The sequence below is a fragment of the Globicephala melas genome, chromosome 15 (assembly GCF_963455315.2).
Source record: "Globicephala melas chromosome 15, mGloMel1.2, whole genome shotgun sequence".
In the NCBI taxonomy this organism is placed as follows: Eukaryota; Metazoa; Chordata; class Mammalia; order Artiodactyla; family Delphinidae; genus Globicephala; species Globicephala melas.
This window is the reverse complement of record NC_083328.1, coordinates 4,464,005-4,487,708: the sequence shown is the minus strand read 5'-3', so window position 1 is coordinate 4,487,708 and position 23,704 is coordinate 4,464,005.

Sequence of the window (23,704 nt, the reverse complement as noted above, 5' to 3'; positions counted from 1 at the left end):
GGACATCCGCTCCTTGGTCATCGGCTGGTCCCCCAAGATTTCATCCACCTGCGGGGAAGGGTCTGATGAGTGGCCACCGGGGTCCCAGGGCAGAACACCAGGGAATCAGTCACCTCCCTCCCTTTCTCCCCCAGGACAGCTGACATGGCAGCCCCCTCTGGGCCCCCGTGAGAGCTCCTTACCCAGACCATGCCATTTCAGAGCTCACAGTAGCCCAACGAGGTGGGCGGGGCCAGTATCTTTGTTCTGTATCTAAGGAAACTGAGGCTGCTAGGGGTGGGGTGACTTACTCAAGGCCATGGAGTCAGGATTCAAACCCAGAGACAGACCTACTGAATATCGTAAGGATTAAAGGACTCCATGTAAGAGCTTAAAACACGTGCCAAGCGCTCTGTAATTGCTAGTTACTATCATCATAACACTGTATTCCCTTCCACCATACTCTTCCGCCGAGAGATCCCACAGAGAACATTCCGGCTCCTCAAAAATGCCCTGGAGTGCACGCGTCACCCCCAATTCTGGTTTCCTCAATGCTCCCTCTGGACTTTTGTTTTCTTCACCTTAGTGTGCAAACCAGCTGAGGCCAGACAGAGCACATCTACTCAGAGGAGCCTACTGGACACGGGCAGTAAGAGTGTCCAAAGCCTAAAAACGCGCTTGTCATTTTACCCAATGATCGTGCGTCGACGAATGTATCCTTGACGTGTCCTGACAAGTGCACGACGATATACGAGTGAAGAGGTTCACCTCTGCATTGTTTATGATACTGAGACATTGGAAGCAGTATAAATATCTGACATTACAGGCTAAATAATTGTAGCACATCCGTTTGGGGGATATTTCCTTGGCTATGCAGCCAAGATGGGAGGAAATCCCCAACCAGGTGAGAGGCGAGGTCCTGGGCCTGATGTTGCAGCCTCGGGCAATCGGAGGCTCTGGCCCAGGGCTTTTGCTCTTGAAGGAATGATGCAGAGATGTGGGGACACGGAGCTTGTTCAGGGCAGTGGCAGAGCCCTGTAGCGCGCCCTGAGCAGACTCATCCTGAAGGGTGTTTAGGACAGCTGTGCTCCAGGTGGCCCATCCCTTCTTGGTCCTAAGCCTAGGTCTCCAGCACTGATTCTATGAACTCTTCCTCCCACAAATTCCTTTTCTGCCTCAGTTAGCGGAGTCAACTTCTGTTGTTTCACAGCCAAGTTCACTCCATGCTCTGCAATATTGGATATCGTTGATTCTAGGGTGAGCACTTTTTAAAAAAAAATTTTAACATCTCTGAAATCAGGTTGTGTCCTACGGCTAGTTGTCATTCCTGTGCATGTATGAATTTGGTCATAGGTTTCATATTGTTACTTCCATTGAGTTGTATACATTGCGAGTACTAAATATGTCCAAATAAGTCTAAAAGCCCTCTTCCACTAACTACAAATTAAGTGACAAGAAGATAAGGAAGCATGTGTCATGGGTCAGTTGGCAGGGATTTTTCTTTCTTGGTGGTAAATAAAACAAGTGCATCTTGCGATCGACAGTGTTTAAGGTTTGATGCAATGTGGTACCATTTGGCCAGAGAGAATGATGCTGTAGGTCTTTATTTAAAAACCATGAAATGGGGAGTGATGGCTAATGGGTGCAGGGCTTCTTTCTGGGGTGATTAAAAAGTTCTAAAATTGTGGTGGTGGTTGCACAGCTCTGTGAATATACTAAAAACCATTGAAGTGTACACTTTAAATGAATAAATTGTATGGTATATGAATACATCTCAATAAAGCTGTTATAAAATACATAGAAAATGTTTGTGATAAACAGGTAAGTGAAAAAAACAGGTTATCAAATGGAACACACGGTGTTACATTTTTATCATAGATAATTACACATATGTCTGCACAGGGAATATGCACTAAGGTTTATAGTGATTTTGATTTTTTGTTTGTTTGTTTGTTTTTTGCGGTACGCAGGCCTCTCACTGTTGTGGCCTCTCCTGTTGTGGAGCACAGGCTCCGGACGCATAGGCTCAGCAGCCATGGCTCACGGGCCCAGCCACTCCACGGCATGTAGGGATTTTCCCAGACCGGGGCACGAACCCGTGTCCCCTGCATCGGCAGGCGGACTCTCAACCACTGCGCCACCAGGGAAGCCCTGATTTTGATTATTTTTATGTCAATGGTTTCCATTTTTTAAACAGTGAGCTTATATGACTTATACAGTCAGGAAAAGGCATACATGTTGTCATTGCTTCTTTTTTTCCCTTTATTTTTTACTGTGGTAAAAATGCACATAACATAAAATTTACCACTGTAACCATTTTCATATGTACAATTCAGTGGCATTAAGTACATTCACAATGTGGTGTAACCATCACCACCTTCTAGTTCCAGGACATTCTCATCACCCCAAATGGAAACGCTGTACCCATTAAGCGGTCACTCCCCATTCCCTACTTCCCCAGCCCCGGGCAGCCACTAATCTATTTTTCTGTTCTACGGATGCTCATACTGAATATTTCTTATGACTGGAATCATATACTATGTGGGCTTTTGTGCCTGGCGCCAATACTTTTTTTTTTTTTTTTTTTTTTTGCCTCACCGCATGTGGGATCTTAGTTCCCCGACTAGGGATCGAACCTGTGCCCCCTGCAGTGGAAGCACAGCGTCCTAACCACTGGACTGTCAGGGAATTCCCACTTATACTTTTAAAAATGCAGCAGTTAACCATTGTCTGTCCATACTTCAGGAGATCCCTGCCTTGTTAGTCCAGGGTCTGGGGGTGCCTCTGGGTACTGACATCCTGAGCTAACCCTGAAGCAGGGGTGGGAGGCTGGGCCACTTGGTGAGCCTGGGAGTTTGCCATGCATCTCTCTCAGGACTGTGCAGGTGCAATTTCAGCCAGAAGTGGGCTGTTCAGTACTCCCTTCCATCCACCCTCCAAACTTCTCAACAGACCCAGCATCCCTCCCCTCCACCCTCCACTCTCCTGGGCAAGGCCAACCCACAAGGCCACAGACATTCCACTGCGCACACACACACACACACACACACACACACACACCAGAGTCCCCACCCTCTCTTCCTGCCACCTACTTGTCACTCAGCTATCAGCTTGAAAGTCCCCTCCTCAGGGAGCCTTTCCTGACCACTCCGTTCAAGGGGCCCCCATCACTCTCTCATCTCCCTGCTTATTTCCTCCCTTAATTGATCATCATCTGAAATAACTGTTTGTTGATTTGGCCACTTGCTCATTGTTTCTTTCCCCACAGGCATGTCAGCAGCTATGAGAGCAGGCTCCCCTCCAGTCCTGTTCACAGCTGTTTCCCCAGCCCTTGCTCATCAGACGGCTGTAATCAACCGCGGCAAAATGCATGGATTTCAGTGTCTCCACAGCCTCCTTCCCTTCAGCTCATACAAATGTTCACATCTTTCCCAGTAAATCAAGTCCTCCCTGATCCCACAACCCCACCATCCTCTTCTTTTTCCTGCTCAGAACTGTCTATACTTGCTCTTTCCATATGACTGTCCTTACCCGCCACAGTCCACCCCTTGACTTGCCACAAGTGCTCCCTGACACCGCTCTGGACAAGGACCCCAAATGGTGATGCCTAGATCTTGATCTTCAGCCCAGAGCTTGCTCCTGAACTTCAGAACTGTACATCCAGTTGCTTTCTACGTGGTAGCACAAGGGGATTAAGGAAGGCTTTCCAGAGGTGGTGACACCATAGAGGATGAGCAGGTATTAGCAGGTGGCTTCCAGGGCATCCAGCCAGAGGCCACATTCTGTGCATGCCTGAGTCCCGGCACCTGCACACCGGGTCTCCCTCACCAGGTGTGATGGCCCGAGACATAGACCTGACATCTTACTCCTATCCAGACCCGAGCACAGGGCTTGGTGCATTCATTCAGTGAGCATTTACAGAACTGAACCAAAGAGCTGGCAAGTGGCCAGCCATTCTCGAGGTGCATTTCCCGCAGCTTCCCCGCCGACCTTTCTTTCCCTCTCGGTGCGTGGGGCAGGCTGCAGTACCAGGCATCCCTCCTCGAGAACCCGCCAGACCGAGGAAGGTTAGTGGCTTTGAAATCAAAGTCAGCTGCAGCCTCGATTCAAAGGAGAACATGGCTAGGGGGAAAGATGTTTTATGTAAGAAAGAGGAAAAAATAGTTCCTCCCTCCTGGGGCCCCTGCCACAGTGCGGTTTTGGTGTCAGCTATTACCGAGATGCTCTCAACCTACATCTAAGCATGATGCGCCATCACGGGACACTAATGGATTTTCTATTAAATATCAGACTCTTCAAGGAGGACAATCTGGGGCAGGAAGAGTGCTGGCGAGAATCTGGGAGCTGATTGTTCAAAACCAATGGCGGATGGTGGGGGGAGGCGCTCCACAGACACTGTTGATCTTCCTGAGGCAGTCTTTTTTGGGGATTTGTGGAGCTGCTTGGGGAGCTCTAACCAGAATCTACCACTCTCCATTCCCTCTTGCCAGAAAATGCACCACAGCTGACCTGGGCAGCTGGTCAGATTCCTCCCTCGGTCATGACCCCTGGCCCTGCTTCCTGGCCAAGTCTGCATGTCCACCCTGCCCTTCTGGGGCCTCTGATGGGCCCCCTTCCGACTCTCCAGGGATTGCATGGAGTCTGGGACAGACCTTTGGTTCTACAGCAGGTCATCTGGCATTACAGCAGACTTTACTAGTTGCGATGGTCTGAATGTTTGTGTCCCCCCAAAATTTGTACGTTGAAAACCTAATGCCCCAGGCGATGGTATTAGGAGGTGGGGCCTTTGGGATGTGATGAGGTCATGAGGGTGGAGGTCTCATGAATGGAATTAGTGCCCTTATAAAAGAGCCCCAAAGAGCTCCCTCGCCCCTTTCACCATGTGAGGACAAAACCAGAAATCTGCAATCCAAAGAGGGCCCTCGCTCAGCCATGCTGGCACCCTGTTCTCAAACTTCCAGACTCCAGAGCTGTGAGAGATAGATTCCTGTTTATGAGTCACCCAATCTGTGGTAGTTTTTTACAACAGCTGGAATGGATTCAGGTGCTAGCGCTCACCAATATCTCTAGGTCTCCCCTCCTTCCTGGACACACAGAGGACTACACTTCCCAGCATCCTTTGGAAGCAGCAGTGTGACTGGTTCTAGCCAATGAGCATTGACGGGAGGTGCAGTGGGTGGATTCCTCCCTTAAGAGTTGAGGCCCAATCTTCTTTTCTTTTTTAATGAATATTTTCTTAATTTTTTTAGTAGTTACCATTAAATTATTAACACATGTATTTAACTAAACAACAACAACAACAAAATGACCCGAAGTCTGACATTAATCTCTGGCCCCTTCCTAGATAAGAAAAGAAATTTACGACACTTTACTATGGAACACAGCTCGCCTCCGCTTATCACCCTATCACATTCCTTGTTAGTATTGCTTAGAATTTTAATTTTGTGAGGCACAATCTTCTATGCTCTCTTCCTCTTCTATGGGAATCTTTGAGCTTCATGTTGAGATGGAGGAGTCTGGAATGCTGGGACCTCATGTAGAGGTCAGCCCTCTGGACACTTAGAGGACTAAAAGTGGGGGTAAAAATAAGCTGTGGTGGGTGCAAAGGCATCCATAGCTTTGATGTTTGTTGTTACGGGCGAGCTTATTATGGAGACAGGAAAAAGTCACATCTTTTGAGGAGCTGGACTCTGGTGACCTAGGAAGGCCAGAGCTGAGTCCTGTGTGTATGTGTGAGTGACTGCCTGGACCTGGCTAGAGGCTGGCCTGCTTGGGGGAATGGGGCTGAAAGGCTCAGCTGAGGTCCTGCCCAGACAAGGGGTTATGCTGGGGCACATGGTAGAGGTGAGGCTCCTGAGGGGGGTCAGTGTAGAAGGAGGACTGGGCCAAGCTTAGGTGCCGGAAGAGGCCAGGTGGGTGGGGATCTGATACCTGGGCAGTGAGCTGGGAGCCACTTGGGCAATGGCCAAACTCCAGCATGGCTTCCTGGCCCCTTCGCCCCCAAACCCCATGGCCAAACCCTGCCAAGGGCAGGACTGAGCAAATCCACTTCCATGGAGGACAAGGAATGGTATCTGAACTCAAGTGTCCCAAGTACCAAGCAGGTACTAAGTTTCCAGGACATTGGGCTTGGCATCCACATGGGGCCTGAACCCTAGGCAGGGTGAGGGGAGTGTCTAGGCTCCAGACTCCTTCCCGGCTCACTTGTTGTTCAGTTGGAGTTTCAGTCAAATGAGGGCCTTTGGACCACATCTGAAGGCCCTGGAGCATAGGTATATGAGGGCGGATGGCCTGAGGTAGTTGCTGCCCTGAGACCTTCCCGGTAGACATGATCGTACTGGGCAGCCTCTTCCTCATATATGTGTCACATCCCAGGTTTCTTGGGATTCTGGCCTGAGGCCAACACCATCCTCAGTCTTTCCTTCCCAGCCCCGGGTCCCCACCTCTCCTGGTGGCTACCCCTCACTTCCTGAAGGTGACTCAGGCCTTGGGCTCCTCTTTCGGCTGGAGGCCTTGGCCATTTCAGGCTCCTAACTCTCAGTCCTCAGGGAAGTCCTAACTTTCCACCTGAGAACACTCAGAGCCTGTGTGTGCCAAAGTCTGACAGGCGATGCCTTTGGAGGTTTGGGGGACCCAAACCTGGGCCTCCTGTGGCCAACCTGCCATCCAGACTGCTGTGCAGGGCCAGATCCCGGTTTTGTGGGGGCTTGAAATAGGTGTGGTTCTTTTATTTATTTATTTATGTTTGGCTGCGTTGGGTCTTCGTTGCTGCGTACGGGCTTTTCTCTAGTTGCGGTGAGTGGGGGCTACTCTTCGTTGCGGTGCGCAGGCTTCTCATGTGGTGGCTTCTCTTCTTGCAGAGCACGGGCTCTAGGCACACGGGCTTCAGTAGTTGTGGCACAGGGGCTCAGTAGTTGTGTCTCACGGGCTTAGTTGCTCCGCGGCATGTGGGATCTTCCCGGACCAGGGTTGGAACCCGTGTCTCCTGCATTGGCAGGCGGATTCTTAACCACTGTGCCACCAGGGAAGCCCAGGTGTGGCTCTTTTGAAAATAACACTATGAACTATGGTCTGAGTGTTTGTGTCCCCCTCCCCAATTTATATATTGAAATTTTAACCCCCAAAGATGGGGCCTTTGGGAGATGTTTAGGTAATGAGGGTAGAGCCCTCATTAAGGGATTAATGTTCTTAGGAAAGAGACCCAGCAGAGATCCCTAGCCCCTTCCACTCTGTGAGGACACAGCAAGAAGGCCACTGTCTGTGACCCAGGAGGTGGGTCGTCACCAGACACTGATCTGCTGGCACTGTGATCTTGCACTTCCCAGCCTCCAGAACTGTGAGAAATAAACTCCTGTTGCTTATAAGCCACTCACACTCTTGACAGTTCATTAGAGCAGCCGCAGTCGACTAAGGCAGTGTGTTACTAATACGGGCAACAGAAAGAATGATCCATTACCACGCACAACAGGGATGAAAGTCACAGATATAACATGACCATAAGAAGCCCAGCACCAAAGAGTACATGTTATATAATTCCATTTATATGACGTTCACAAACAGGCAAAAGTCATCTAGAACGATGGAAGACAGAATAGTAGCTACCTCTGGTTGGGGCAGATAGACAGGGAAAGGATCACACGAGAACCTTCTCATGAAGGAGAGGGTGAAGGAATCATTCTGTGTTCTGCATTCTATTACTGTCTTTATGCTATGAATCTACAGGTTGATCAGGGTGGTAGTTATAAGGGTGTATGCCTAGGTAAGATTTACTGAGCTGTGCATCCGTATTACCTCAATAAATAAAGAAAAGCCACTCCCACAAATCAAGCCCCTGACGTGCCCCGCCCACAGTGCCCGCCCCCCAGAACAATAGCCCCTAGAGCCCCACCCCCAGACCACCCCGCCTCCTAGGGCCCCGCCCCGTCCTGCCCTGGGCGTCCTACCTTGCGGCTGAACTCCTGGGCTTTGCGCCTGCGCTCTCGGTGCACGGCGTCAGGGCGTTTGCGGCCGGCCAGGCGTAGCAGCTCGCGGCCCACAGAGAGGCCGCGGCCGGAGCGAGGGGCCCGCGAGGCTGTGGTCAGGGGTGCACAGCCGGATCCCGCGCTGGGGCCGCCGTCGGGGCCGGGGAGCACGCCCAGGCTGGGCGGCACGCGCGGGCAGCGCCGGGCCAGGCGCACGAGGCGCTCGCGGCTCAGGCCGCCCACGGCCAGCCCCTCCACCTCCAGGATCTGGTCCCCAGGCCGCAGACCCCCGGTGTGTGCGCTGCTCCCTTCGGCCACCTCCAGGACGAAGCAGGGACCCGAGCCGCCCAGCCGGAAGCCGAAGTCCTCAGGCCAGCCCTGGTTGGTGGCTGGCATGGCAGTGGTGTCCGAGCAGCTGGAGAGGGAGAGAGACTGCACACTGGGTTGCGTGCCGCTCAAAGACTCAAAGCCTGTGCTAGTCCGAGTCTCTACTTCTTCCTCTCTGCCTCCGTGTGGAGGATGAGTTCTTAGGATATTGTCTGAACCCTTGGATCCAGTTGTGCCCGATTCACCCACCAACTTCCATGGGACAACGGGACTTCCCAGTGGTATGAGCTCACAAATTCCTACTGACTTTGGGGGTTATTTGCCCTTTGAATTGCCCTCCTTGAGGAAGCGTGATATGGCTGATTTGGGGGCTCTGGGCTCCTGGCCTTACGACAGGCTTGGGGTAGGGGAGGTGACTCTGTCCTCCAAAAGCAGATGATTGTGTGGGCTGGAGACGCAAACACATCATGGGGAGGTGAGGGTGACACGTCATAGGTGAGGCTTAGTGTTCTGGGTGAGAGTCCATAGTTCTGAGATCTTCTTGATGCTGGCTTAGAAGAACCTCTGAGGGCTGGATTTTGAAGGCCCTGGTCTCGGTACCCCTCGGCCCTCCGAAGGTGTTTGGAGAGCCCTCCACCCACACTATGGGTGTCATCCTCCCACTGGCTCCCTCTCCCAGGAGCTGGCCTCTCCCAGGACACCTGGGGAACACTTCTTAGAACCGTTGGGGGGCAGGGAGGAGGTCCAGGCTTCCAAGAGCATCAGGGACTCTGGGAGGAAATGTCCCTGAGTGACATTCACTGAGAACCTGTGTCACCTGCCACCAGAGTGCATGGTGTGAGAACTCCTCACACTTGGTGGGGTGGAAGCTGCCATTCCCCGAGGCCGGCAGGCTCACTCCCGAGCCCACCCCAGGGGACCTGGTCCTCTTCCGCCAGGCAGTGGTGCTACCATGGGGCCTCAGGGACACTTACACTGTCACACGGTGGTCTCACTGGACTACTGGGTCCACCGGGCCCAGGCGGGGTGGGGGCATCCCCGTGTCTTGGAGGGGCCTGAGCTCAGTTCTTGTACCACGAGAGAAGCAGTCAGCTCCTCCACGATCAAAGAGGGGCTGGCTGGAGACTGTGCGCACCTATTCTGACCAGCGACCTCTGGCAGGGCTGCCTATTAGAGGCCAGAGCAGGCAACTCCTAACACATCTACACCCAACCTGGGGAGCCTGCACAACCAAAGAGGCTGCCAGCAAGCGAACCCTGCTGGGCATTTGAGCTGTGTCCAGCCCTCCAGTGCGTCCGCAGAGCTGCAGGTTGACCAAAGCCCTCTCTCACCCATGCAGAGCTCCCCGTCTTGGTCACTCTCCTCTCTCATCTTCCCCTGGAAACAGGACTCCAGGCTCCCAACAGGGCTTACGAGAGGCAGGCATCCCAGGGCTGCCCATCCCAGAATATTGGGTCCCTCACCTCCCTCCAGGTTTGCTCACCTTCCTCCCTGGTGACGGCAGTGGCTGCAGTGACAGAGCACAGCGCTCGCGGGACACCTGGGGACACTTGCTTGTTGCCGGCCCTCCGCTGCTCAGGGCCTTAGCATCGGTTACTGATGCGTCCGAGGTGACAGCTGGAGTTTCTAAGGCAAAGTGATCCTCTCAGTAACCCGAGAAGGCCCCGGTTACCAGGTGGACCAGCAGGATGGTTGGACAGCTTGGCCAGGGCCCAGAGTGGCCGGCCCCTGCTGTAGGGTCCTGGGGGATGCGCAGTGGTCCTCAGGCAGGAGTGAAGACTGACTGGAGCTGGGCCTGGGGCCAGGTCCACCCCTGAGGTCACAGAGCTTGGCAGGTGGGTCAAGAGGATTCAACTGGGCTGTTTGGGGGTGGGGGTGACGGCACAGGGGACTGATGAGACTCACTGGGGCATGGAGATCCAGTCCCCACAGAGGACACCACCTCCGGAGCCCCACAGGCCAGGTTTATTGGCAGGAGAAGGGGAGACCCAGTCCAGAAAAAGATGTTTGGATGGGAGAAAAGATGCTGACCTAAGTAATTTTGGAAACGAGCAGGGTCTGTAAAACGAAAGGCAAAAGGAACTGTGCATAACACTGTGCTCTAGTCGGGAAAGTTGTTCCCTACAGGGGTGCAGGTTGACAATTCTGAAATCACACTGTACGTGCACACTGGCACTGAACAGTTAAGTCAGTGGATCGTGGGAGCCAGGATTCTCCCTGTTGGAGTGGGAGATTACAGATGAGCAAAGGGGAAAAGCTGGAATGACCCGCGAGGCACTGGATTAGTCAGGAACAGCAGTATGAACTCATGCTTAGCCTACTATTGCAGCAGATAGATATACAGAGAAATCTTTACAGATACGCGCATATGCATAGGTTAGTACCTGCACGTCAGTTTGCTTGCTCTGTCAGCTGAGAAGGCTTAGAAGCAAGGACATCCCAGCAGCAATGAGCACATCCAGTGCCAGATCTTGATTTCTAATATCGTTGCCCAGTAAAAGGAGCCCGGGCTCCCTGGAGAAATGACCGATTCGAGGGCTGGGGCAGGAAATATACAAGGTGAGCCTGGAGCATCTTCTAGTGCTGGAGAGTAAGGAAGTGCTAAACACACACACACACACACACACACACACACACACACACGATGGGGTTTGTCAAAGGGACACAGGAGCTGAAGGAAACGGTTCCCTGTGGCCAAAACTGGAACGATTTGAGCAAAAAAGTAAATAACATAGTGTTGGGTTACAACCCAAAGTATAAATATCTGCAAGTTTACACTGATGTAAACAATTGATTAAATAAATGAGGAAAAGAGACATATCTCCTGTGCAGAAGAATTCCAGATAATTTAGACGGCTATTTCTCCTTATGGAGGTGGAACGGAACTCCCCACCCCTAAATGTGGGCTTAGCGTAGTGACTTCTTTCCAAAGAGGACAGATGCGAGGGTGGGGAGAGAGTATTTTGCAGTGGAGAAACCCGACGAACATGACCTCATTCAGGTGATCAAGGTCACCACCAGCAGGGAAAAATCAGGTTGGTAGCACGGACCCTTTATCTGCTGTGATGGGAATGGCACTTTGCCTCTGTGGACTTCTCTGCAAAACCCGTAATCAGTCTGACTACGAGAAAAACTTCAGGCAAACCCAAATTGGGAGACATTCTGAAAATACGTAGCTCTTCAAAATGGTCAAGGTCATCAAAAACGAGAAAAGTATGAGAAACTGTCACAGACTGGAGGAGGCTAAGGAGACCTGATGACTAGATGCAACATGGGATCCTGGGACGGAGAAAGCACGTTAGGTGAAAAGTTAAGGAAATCTGAATTAGCTAATAATAATGGGTCAGTATCAGTTCATTAGGGGTGACAAATCGACCATAGTAATGTAAGATGACAGCAATAGGGGACATTGGGTACGGGGTAAGATGGAACTCTGTACTGTCTTCCCAACTTTCTGCAAACCTAAAACTGTTCTAAAATTAAAAGTTTATTTTTAAATCCTTTTCTCAGGATGTGGGGAATGGGGATCAGACAGATCAGAAGGTACTCTTAATAGGTCACCATGATTGAATTGGATGCTTTCCAGAGTTTGCTTTAACCATAGGTGCTCCAAGTTACTGTGTGTGTGTGTGTGTGTGTGTGTGTGAGTGTGTGTGAGAGAGAGAGAGAGAGAGAAGTGTGTATATGTGTGCTCTAGTCTCATGTACGTTATAAATTCTGCTAGGAAGCTTACAGTATATATTCATTGGAAAAAAAAAAAAAACTGTGAGTGAACAAGAGTGTCCCCAGAGCCTGGTGGAAGAGTGACTGATGCTGTAATTGAGTACGTCTTCAAGCACAACTCTGAGGGCCTGTTAGGCTGCAGAACTGTTGTGCTGCATGGTAATTGGACACAAACCAGGGCAGTCACATGGCTGATTCACTTGGGTTGCTCTTTTGTCCTCCCGACTAACAAAGTCTATATGGTACAAAATTAAGTTACCTAACAGCACTGATGGGAATGTAAAATGGTACAACCATTATGGAATACTGTTTCTTAAAAAGCTAAACATACTAAACATTTTTCAAATGACCCACCCATCCCACTCCTGGGTATGGATTTATCCAAGGGAAATGAAAGCATATGCCCACGCAAAGACTTGGACATGAATCCATCGACAGATGAATGGATAAGGAAGATGTGGTACATACATGCGATGGAATACTACTCGGCCATAAAAAAGAATGAAATAATGCCATTTGCAGCAACATGGATGGACCTAGGGATTATCATACTAAGTGAAGGAAGTCAGAAACAGAAAGACAAATACCTATGATATCACTTCTATGTGATCTAAGTATATCAAAATATGAATCTAAAATATGACACAAATGAACTTGTCTAAGAGACAGAAACAGACAGACATAGCAAATTGGTAGTTGTCAAGGGGGAGTGTGTGTGGGGGGGATGGAGTGGGAGTTTGGGATGAGCAGATGCAAACTATTACATATAGAATGAATAAACAACAAGGTCCTACTGTATAGCACAGGGAACTGTATTCAATATCCTGTGATAAACCATAATGGAAAAGAATATGAAAAAGAGTGTGTGTATGTATGTGTGTGTGTATATATATATATATATATGTTTATATATATATTCTGCTATACAGTAAACTGAATCACTTTGCTGTACAGCAGAAATTAACACAACATTGTAAATCAACTCTACTTCAATAAAATAAATTTTTTAAAAAAGACTTGTACATGAATGTTTATAGCAGCACTATTCACACAGCCAAAAACTGGAAACAATCTTAATACCTATGTACTGGCGAGTAGAGACACAGATTGTGGTCTATCTCTACAATGGAATGCTACTCAGTAATAAAAAGAAATGACTATTGATACAATCAACAACAAGGATGAACCTCAAAAGCTCCATGGTGAAAGAAGCTGGTAATGAAAGGCTCTATGATTCCATTTATATTAAAATCTATAACATACAAGCTGACCTATAACATTGGAAAGCAGATGAGTGATTTCTGGGGCCGAGGTAGAGGCAAGGATGAACTGCAAAGGGGTGTGAGAAAACTTCTGGACAAGATGGAAATGTTCTGTATTTTGATTGTGGTGGTAATTTGGCAGGGATGTGCCTGTCAAAACTCACTGAACTGTATACTTTAAATGTATGCAATTTCTTATATATAAATTACACCTCGATAAAGGTGACGTTTAGAAACTTGAATTACTTGAGGGGTACGCTCCTAAACCCTGTAACTTATGTAGGCTGGGAAAGTAACACACACCGAGCCAGACCCCATCATGCGCCAGCAATTGTCATGTATTTGTTATCTCATGTGATGGTCACGACTCTCCCAACGAAGTCAGAATTGTTAGCCCCAGTTCAGAGAGGAGAAAACAGAGCTTCAGAGAGTTAAGTGACTCGTCCAGGGCCACACAAGCTCATGAGTGGCTGAGATGGTGTTTGACCATCTCTGCCTTCCTCCACCTGAGCCCTCAGGGAGACTCATGGTCCTGTAGAACTGGCCGCAGATGAATGCACATCTCTGCCCCCCAAGCCTAGATACTTTCATGCTCCTCCGGGTTCCACCTTCTTTTGCCTAGCATGTCCCAGTAGGCTCACAATGTGTCCTGGGCATTTCCCACCCCAATCTCAGAAGGTCCAGCCAAGCTGTGGACATGCCAGCAGGTGCGGGGTGGGGGGAGGCCAGACCCAGGTTTCCAGGGTTTCGTGGGAGTCAGGGTGGGGGATGTCTGTAGGTGTGGAAGAAGGAACCTCTGGAGACCCTTGGCGGGTGCTGCTGAAAAGAGCAGGCACCCTCGACTCCTCTCTCTATTTTACATCCCAAATTCAAACATCATCGAATCCTCCGGACTGTATCTTGGACTTTAAAATGATAACCAGAACCTACCTGCTTCTCTCCACTTCCCCTGCTGCCATCCTGGTCCAAGCCGCCATCATCCCTCTCCTGGACTGGTTCCTCAGCCTCCTCACTGGGCTTCCCTTGCCCCCGGCACTCTATGGTCAATGTAACAGCCAGAATGATCTGTTGAATTGAAGTTAGATCGCGTCACTCTTCTGCTCAAAACCCAGCCCAGCACTAATTCCTCACAGTGGCCTGTAGGACCCCACCCAGTCAGGCCCCTTGCAAATCCCTGGCTTTCCCGCTGCTACACTACGCTTTGCTTTCTCCCTCTGTGCAAGGGCCAGGCATGTTCCCACCTCAGGGCCTTTGCACTAGCTCTTCCCTCTGCCTAGATTGTTTTCCTTCATATGTCTGCACGTGCCCCTCCCCCTCCCCCTTAGAATCTGTTCCGGTGTCTCCTGTTCTGTGAATGGTTCCCTAGCACTCCTTCTGTCCGCTGCTTTCTGTTTTCCCTCCCCCATAGCACTCTCACCAATTGACCTGCCGTGTGGCCTATTGATTTAACTTTTTTATTGTCTGTTTCTCCCCATTAACGTGCAAGCCCCAGGAGAGCAGGGATTTCCATCACTTTTGTTCATTGCTGTACCTGTAGTACCTAAAACAGTGCTCGGCTGCGTAGCAGGTGCTCAATAAATATTTGTAAAATGAATGAATACATGAATAAAACCTTGGGCTTCCCTGGTGGCACAGGGGGTAAGAATCCGCCTGCCAGTGCCGGGGACATGGGTTCGAGCCCTGGTCCGGGAGGATCCCACATACCGCGGAGCAGCTAATCCCCTGCACCACAACTACTGAGCCTGCGCTCTAGAGCCCACGAGCCACAACTACTGAGCCCGCGTGCCACAAGTATTGAACCCTGCGCGCCTAGAGCCTGTGCTCCGCAACATGAGAAGCCACCGCAATGAGAAGCCCGCACACCGCAACAAAGAGTAGCCCCCGCCTGCGGCAACTAGAGAAAGCCCGTGCGCTGCAATGAAGACCCAATGCAGCCATAAATAAATAAATAAAGCCACGCTGTATGCCTCAAACAGAAGGAAGTGCATTCTCTCCCCAAGGCTGCCGTTAGTAATCTTTTTTTTAAAAAATTAATTTATCTTATTTATTTATTTTTTGCTCTGTTGGGTCTTCATTGCTGCGCGTTGTCTTTCTCTGGTTGCGGCGACTGGGGGCTACTTTTCGTTGCGGCGCATGGGCTTCTCTATGCGGTGGCTTCTCCTGTTGTGGAGCACGGCCTCTAGGCACACGGGCTTCAGTAGCTGTGGCACACGGGCTTAGTTGCTCTGGGGAATTGTTGGATCTTCCCGGATCAGGGATCAAACCCATGTCCTCTGCTTTGGCAAGCGGATTCTCAACCACTGCGCCACCAGGGAAGCCCCTGCCCTTAGTAACCTTAAGAGAATCTCCAGGATGGGCCCCAGTATCGCACATGGTAAGTACTGTGATCATTATTATATCCAGCATTATTAGGTTCTTCTGACAATTCAGTTGTGTTCCCCAAAGTCACAAACCACTTAAAATAGAAACTTTATATTTTAGAGTAGTTTTATTTAGAGTAGTTTTAGATTCACAGACAAATTTCAAAAATAGTACAGTGCCCGTATACCCCATATTCAATGTCCCCTATCGCTGACATCTTACATTAGTTACATGTTACATTTGTCAAAACCGATGAACTAAAATTGATCCACTATTATCGGCTAATTCAGATTTCCTTAGTTTTCATCTAAGGTGCTTTATCCGTCCCAGGATCCCATGCAAGATGCCGCATTTAGTTGTCATGTCTCTTTGGGTCCCTCCAATCTGTGGCAGTTTCCTTTGTTTTGATGACCTTGACAGGTTTTTGTTTGTTTGTTTTTGGAAATAGCTCATAAGAGATCCATTAAATATGTTCTTTAGTACTTTTTTTTTTTAACCTTGACAGTTTTGAAGAGGATTGGTCAGCTGTTCCACAGAATGTTTTTCTCTTGGGTATGCCTGATATTTTCTCATAGTTAGACTGGTTGTGGGTTTTGGGGAGGAAGACCAGAGAAGCAAACTGCGATTCTCATCACGTCGTATCAAGGGAACATGCTATCAACGTGATTTACATGCTGTTAACCTTGATCACCTGACTGAGGTTCCGTTTGTCAGGTTTCTCCCCTGTACAGCTCTCCCTCCCCCACCCCTGCGTACTGCCTTCTTTGGAAGTCACTTAAAGTTGGGGAGTCATGCTCTACATAAATTATTTGGGATCCTTCTGCATAGGAGACATGTCTCTTCTCCTCTATTGATTTATTCAATCATTTGTATCTGTATAGACTCATGGATATTTATTTTATACTTTGTTTCATAATCCAGTCCTACATTATTTATTTTGTTGCTCAAATCATGTGTGTTTTACACTGTCTTATTTTCTGCTGCTACAACGCAGGCCAGGCTCATCCCACCCCTAGAATCAGCCATTTCTCCGAGGAGCTCTGGTTTCTTTTCTCGAAGAATGGTATTAGAAACTAAGATTTGGCACTGGATGGGCTCATTCCTACTGGGGTGTCCTTGCTTCTGCACCTTTAGTCATATAGTCTCCACTCAGTTCCCAAGTTAGGTCAGCATCTTTTCCCCTCATTCCCTTCATTGAGTTTATTTCATACATTTGTAATACAGTTTGATTTGGGGGGGTCGCATTCTGTATTTCATCTTGGGATGCCCTAACTTCCCAAATGATTTTTTAAATTTGCATACATTAAGGTTCACTCTTTGTGCTATAAATTTCCACGGATTTTGACACATTATTAATGTCATGTGTCCACCATTACTATAGCCTATAGGAGTTTCACTGCCCTAAAATACCCCCTGTGCTTGATCAATCCTGCTCCCTCAGTCCACTGGCAACCACTGATCTCTTTACTGTCTCTTTAGTTCTGCCTTTTTCAGATTGTCATATAAATGGAATCAAACAGCCTTTTTAGACTGGCTTTTTTCATTTAGTAATATGCATTTAAGATTCATCCCTGTTTTTGTGTCTTTACTTTTGTACATCATTTCATTGTTTGCATGGGTCACCATCCATTCACCTATGAAGGGCATCTTGGTTGCCTCCAGTTTGGGGCTATTATTAGTAAATCTACTATAAACATTCACATACAGGCTTTTGTGTAGACATAAACCAGTTGGGTAAATATCTAGGAGTTGTACATAAATACAAACGATTGCTGTATCATATGGTAAGACAGACTTTAGCTTTGTCAAACTGTCTCCAAAGTGACTGTATCATGTTGCATTCCACCATCAGTGAATGAGAGTTCCTGTTGTTTCACATCCTTATAGGCAATGGGTATTGTAAAGGTTATTTTGGGTTTTAGCCCTAGTAGGTATATAGTGGTATCTCATTGATATTTTAATTTGCTTCTTCCTAATGTCAAATGATGTTGAACATCTTTTCATGTGCTTATCTGCCAACTATGTATCTTCTGTGGTGAGGTGTCTGTTCAGATACTTTGTCTGTTTAAAATTTTTGTTGAGTTTTAAGAGTTTTTTGGTGTGTGTTTTGGATACAAGTCCTTCACCTGTTATGTGATTTACAAATATTTTCTCCAGTGGGTAATTTGTATTTTAATTCTCTTAACAGTGTTATTCACAGAGCCAAATTTTAAATTTGAATAAAGTCCAGTTTATTAAATTCGCAGGGGGAAGATTATGCTTTTGGTGCTGTACCTAGAAACCCATCACCAAACCCAAGGTTGTGCAGATTTTCTCCTAATTTTTTTCTTCCAGCAAACTTTGGAAACATCCAGCCCAGCCCTGGCGCCCTGTTAAGAGTATATTGTAGTTGATCTGACTTCCCCCATAAGAAGATGCTTTTTTCTCCTTAAATAATCCACAGGAATATGACCGCGAACACCACAAAATGGATCTTGTTCGTTATGGCTGAATTGTGTCCCCTCAAGTTCATATGTCGAATTCCTAACCCCTGTACCCCCAAATGCGACTGCATTTGGAGATAAATCTTTAAAGAAGTGATTAAATTAAAATAAGGCTGTTAAGGTGGCCCCTAACCCAATCTGACTGGTGTCCCTATGAGAAGTGGACATTTGGACACAAAGAGACAACGAGGGATTCATGTGCACAGAGGAAAGACCATGTGAGGACACAGCACCAAGGACAGAGGCTTCAGGAGAAACCAACCCTACCAACACCTTGATCTCAGATCTTGAAATCTGTGTGAAAATTAATCCCTATTGTTTGAGCCACCCAGTCTGTGGTATTTTTAAGGCAGCCCTAGCAAACTTGTGCATTGCTGTAGTGAAGTTTCATCAGAATATGGTTAAAAGGCTCTTCACTCAGGATGTGTTAAGAGCTAGGTAAGTGGCCTTGGCCAAGGAGAGCAAATGTGGGCAGACAGGGATTGAGTGGGAAGACCCAGACATCAGTTTAAAATTGGCTCGTGTCTTCCTCTCTCCATGCCAAGTTTACCCTGACACATCTAGCCACTCAGGACTGAGGACTGGGCACTGATATCTTGCAGTCACATCATGTACTCCTACCCAAAGCCTCTGAGTATATCTGCACTGTATCCTTAGGACCTTGGGTAACAAAGGCAGGGGAATAGGCAACAGCCTACTGAGGGGATGGAGGGGTTGGTCCAGATGATTGTCCATCCCAGTGACATGAGAGCTGAAGTTGACCAGAGTCATAATGGAATTTTGATGACTGGCCTCAACTTGGCTAGTGTATTAGTCAGGGTGATGCATGCTGGCTGTGGTACCAAACGACCCGCAGTCTCAGTGGCTTAACATAATAAAGTTTTATTTATTGCCTACATCACAGTCTGGCATGGGTTGGGTGGCTTTCCTGGGTCGGGGGTGGGGGCTACCTCCAGGAAAAGACGCAGGGTTCTAGATCCTTCTATCTTGTGATGCCAACATTGTAAACATGTGGTCACTTCTGTAGAAGTCATTATAGAAAGGGAAGAGATTGCCAGAGGGTTGTGCGGGAATGTTTTAAGGGCATGGTCTAGAAGTGACCTACATTTCTTCTGCCTGCTTTTCAATGCCCAGAACAAACTTCAAAGGAGCCTGGGAGATGTCACCTTCCCTTGTGCCCAGGAAGAGGAAGCCGGGTGGTAAGCACCTGGCATTGTCCCTACCACAGATAAAGACACTCATCTTCCCACCCAGCCTGCAAATGTTGGGATGCTGGGGAAGATGATGGGTGGGGACTCAGCCTCCAGAGTCAGGGATGCTGGTTGCCACAATCGTTTCAGTCCAACAAGATAGTAGGAGAGTTGGCTTAGCGGTAAACAGGGTAAAAGTTGGGGGCTTACTTGACCACGGATCTGGTGTGAATTAAGGATGGGAGTTGTTGGGGGTGCTCTTTGGAGAGGAGTGTGGTGTGATGAGCAGCATTTGGGACTGTAAATCCCACCACCATGTCACAGGAAGCGTTAGCAAAACAACAGTGAAGAACAAAGTAGCTGTCACGTCCGGGTCCAGGCAGGATTGACTCTGCTCAGCCCCTGGCACAAGCCTTGGCCTGAGCTACATATAGAGCTGGTCTGTGAGCCAAGCGCCGGTAGGAGCCTCTCCTGGCACCCCTGCTTCCACGATGGAAGTGAGATCCCCCCCTGGTGCACCTTGTCTTTCTTATGCTCATTTCCCCTTTGTCTTGTTTCCCCTCTACTCACTTGAAAGTTATTTTATCTTGTTTTGTATGTCTATGTAAACCATCTCCAGTCCTGCCAGGAATAAGACAGCACCTGTCCTTGAATAAATGTGGTGGAGAATAGTTTGAGATTTGGAGAAGTCTCCCTGCCTATCCCTTATACCTGTTGCTCTTCCCCCAGTCGTCAAGGTAGCTTTAGATGGGAACTTGGGGGGTGTGTGTGATGGGGAGATTTAGCCTTAAAAGAGCACCTTTTGGTCTTTCACCCTCTTTAGTGGACTTCAGTGTGTCTGGTGAAAGATCAAGTTCTGAAATACAAACTGTTTTCTTTTTTTTTGGTGTCAAGTTGGGGATTTTGGAAGGGGAAAAAAATTATTGCAAAAACCTATGGTTTACACCATAAACCATAGAGTGAGACTGCTTTCACTGGGACTAAGCCTCTTTCACACCCAAAAGAAGTAAGAATTGGAGCAGTGGGCAAGGAGGGAGGCTCAGGAGAAGGCTTGGAGGAGCAGACTCACCGCCCCACTAGAACCCAGGTCATGGGAGCCAAGCTCGGTCCAGTTATGGGGAAACGAAGGAGGTTGCGTTTGGCACAGCTGACTTTGGGGGCAGTTTGAGCTCATCTCAGCTGCACACACTCCCTCGGCGCCCCGCTCCACTCCTGGGAGCGCCATCAGAGTGGGACGGTCAGGGTGATGCACAACCTCACTGTGTTGTGTGTGTGACAAACTACACACTCTGTGTATCCCAGGAGCCCCTCCCTCCGGTCCCCTGGCTTCGGGCTAATGTTCAGGACTGCTTCCCAACACGGCAGGATCCGGATCGGCCTTCTCCAGGCTGCAGTTTGTAAGCTGTTAATCCTGCGGATTCTGGAGCTCCTAGCCCTCAACGTGCCATCTGTAGCAAGAGGAGTTGCTGTGGTAGCTCAGGGGACCGGAGGGGCCGCCAAAGCCTGTGCCAGGATAGGGAGCACCTCGCTTCCCCAGGGACATTTCTTCATGTCTGTGGGACGCTCATTCCAGGGCCTCCCATTTGCCTCCCCTGTTGGAGCGCCCCTGGAGAGATTAGAGAACACTTCCTCCTTTGGCTTCCATGGCGGCCCTCTTGGTGGACCCCCCTAACTTGGCTGTCTTTGCCAGCCCCTCTTTTCCTGCCACCCCGTGATGCTGGAGAGCCTCTGCCTCTTCTCTCTTTATGCCTCTTGCTCTTCCTAAGGAATTGCATCCGTTCTGGGTGACCTTGCAGAACTGTGAGATTGCAGCTTTGTGGCTAGAATCTCCTCCCTCTTCCTTTGAATACACATTTTCTCGAACTTACACCAGGGGACGGCTTGCCAGGAAGGAATTTTATTAATATATTTGCCTTTGAGTCTGGGAGACGAAGGGCGTCCACCACGAGCTCCTGCTACGCCCCACTCATCCCACGTTTTCACTGTGGCAACTTATTTCATCCTGGGCTCACTCTTAACTGGGGGAACGTTTTTTACTTATTGTGCCCATCATCCCAGATACAACTTATTAGATACCCACTTATTGAGTGCCTACCCAGCATCCATGCCCTTTCTAGTATTACCCAGGTCTCTGTCTGGAATCTTCCTCTCCCCTGAGCAGCTCACGTGATTTGCCAGAAATTGATCTCCCCTGCAGCTTCAGCAGGGGGCCTTGTTTAATTCACCAAAAGGCACAGTCCATTTTCCCAGCCCTTCAAGGTGCAGGAGTGAGCCTCTGCTTCAAGCCAGCCAGGGTGAATCTCAACACTCCTACTTGGAACACCAGGGTAAACATCTGGAAGTGAATGGGGAAGCACGAAGCCCCAGCTGTGGCTGGCAGCTATCCCACCACCAGAAGGAAAGCTGGTCTGAGGATGAAGCTGATACTTGGATGACAGAGTGAGGGACAAAAAGAACCTCTATCCTTGATGATGTCACTGAGCTGCTGATTCAAACCATTCCTGAAGCCTGCACCATCTCTTGATATTCCAGTGACAGAGGCCAAGGAATCTCCTTTGTTGTTTATTCCCATCTGAGTTGGGCTTACTGTTACTCGCAACATAAAGAACCCTGATACCCCAAACCTCTTCAGAGGTCAGAAGTACTTCCCACTTTGTTCTCCTGTATTGATCACAGTTGTTAACATCTGTAGCAGTGGCCAGTGTTGATTGAATGTGCTTTACGTGCATTATCTCATTTAAGCCTCCCAACAATGCTTTGAGGTAGAGTCTCTTATCCTTACTTGACTGATGAGGAAACAGACTCACAGTGGCTAAGTAAAAACCATACAGCTAGACAAGGTGGATCTTGGACTGGAGCCCAGGAAGCCTGATTCCTGAGCTCATCTTCTTTTTTTTTTTTTTTTAAATAAATTTATGTATTTATTTTTGGCTATGCTGGGTCTTCGTTTCTGTGCGAGGACTTTCTCCAGTTGCGGCGAGTGGGGGCCACTCTTCATCGTGGTGCGCGGGTCTCTCACTGTCACGGCCTCTCCCGTTGTGGAGCACAGGCTCCAGACACGCAGGCTCAGTAGTTGTGGCTTACAGGCTTAGTTGCTCCGCGGCATGTGGGATCTTCCCAGACCAGGGCTCGAACCCGTGTCCCCTGCATTGGCAGGCGGATTCTTAACCACTGCACCACCAGGGAAGCCCCTGCACTCATCTGCTTAACCCCTACATGACTTCCCACCGAATATTTTCATTCTGAATTTCCTCCTGGGATGACATTCATGCCTGCCCTTCACAGGGCCCAGTGTCAGTCCTGATTTGCTTGGTGTCGAGAGCATTAACAAGGAAGTCATGACTCTGGGACCCTGACCAAGAAGTGCTCCTCATTTCTTCCCCACTGCTCTGAGACAGTATTCACAACATCATCCCTTGTCTTTCTCCAGCCTCTTTCTGTGTAACATACAAACCAAACAAGTGAAGAACAAACTGTATACTTTATGTGAAGGGAGGGGCCATCCTCCATCAGTCAGCCTGGAATCTCTTGCTTGTCTGCCTTTTCTTTGGGCTGTCAGGTGGCTTCTCTTTTCTGAAAATGTCTCAGGGTCAGCCAGAGACAGCTCAGCCCCAGCTCAATGTCCAGGGCTGGACTCTCCTTTTGCTCAACACTGCTAACCAGGGGATGACCAGATTCCAACTGCAAAACTAATTCTTGGTCTCAACTGGGGTAGAAAACGAGAATTTCTGTTGAGAGGCATTAAGATAGGTAGCTAGAGATAGGCTCTCCAGATTTAGGAAATAAAAATACGAGACTCCCAGTTAATTTGAATTTCAGATAAACAAAGGATAATTTTTTAGTATAGCTATTCTTATTCCCTCTTTTGAGAGATACCACAGTTGACAGTGGACTGCAGTATTGGTGTCCGGAATGACAGAGCATGTGGGGTGAGGAGAGCTGAACAGGGCACAGGCTTAAGACAAGACCAGAAGTGATCAGGAAATAGAGATTCTGCTCGGACAATCCCTTTGAACTGAGAGCTGAAAACAGTTACCTGAAGGGGCAGCAGTCAAGGAAGCAAAGGCCCATTGGAAAGTATTAAGTTGGCCACACCTATGTAATGCTTCAAGCTGGTTAATGGTGACACTCTATGGCCCCACCTACTGGCCAGAAGAATTTTTGTTTTGGTTGCTATCCAGGATATAGATTTTCCTTTGGGTAGAATTCATCCTTTTTCTTTCATTCATTCAACACATTTTTACTGAGCATCTACTATGAACGAGGCACTAAAATAGCTGATATGGATACAATAGTAAGCAAATACAGACCCAATGCTTGTCATCCAAAAAAAATACTTTGGTCATGTTCCTTTATATATTTTTTCTCCATTGTAAAATTCCTCCTGACCAATAAATCACTGTTTGTAAGCAAGCATC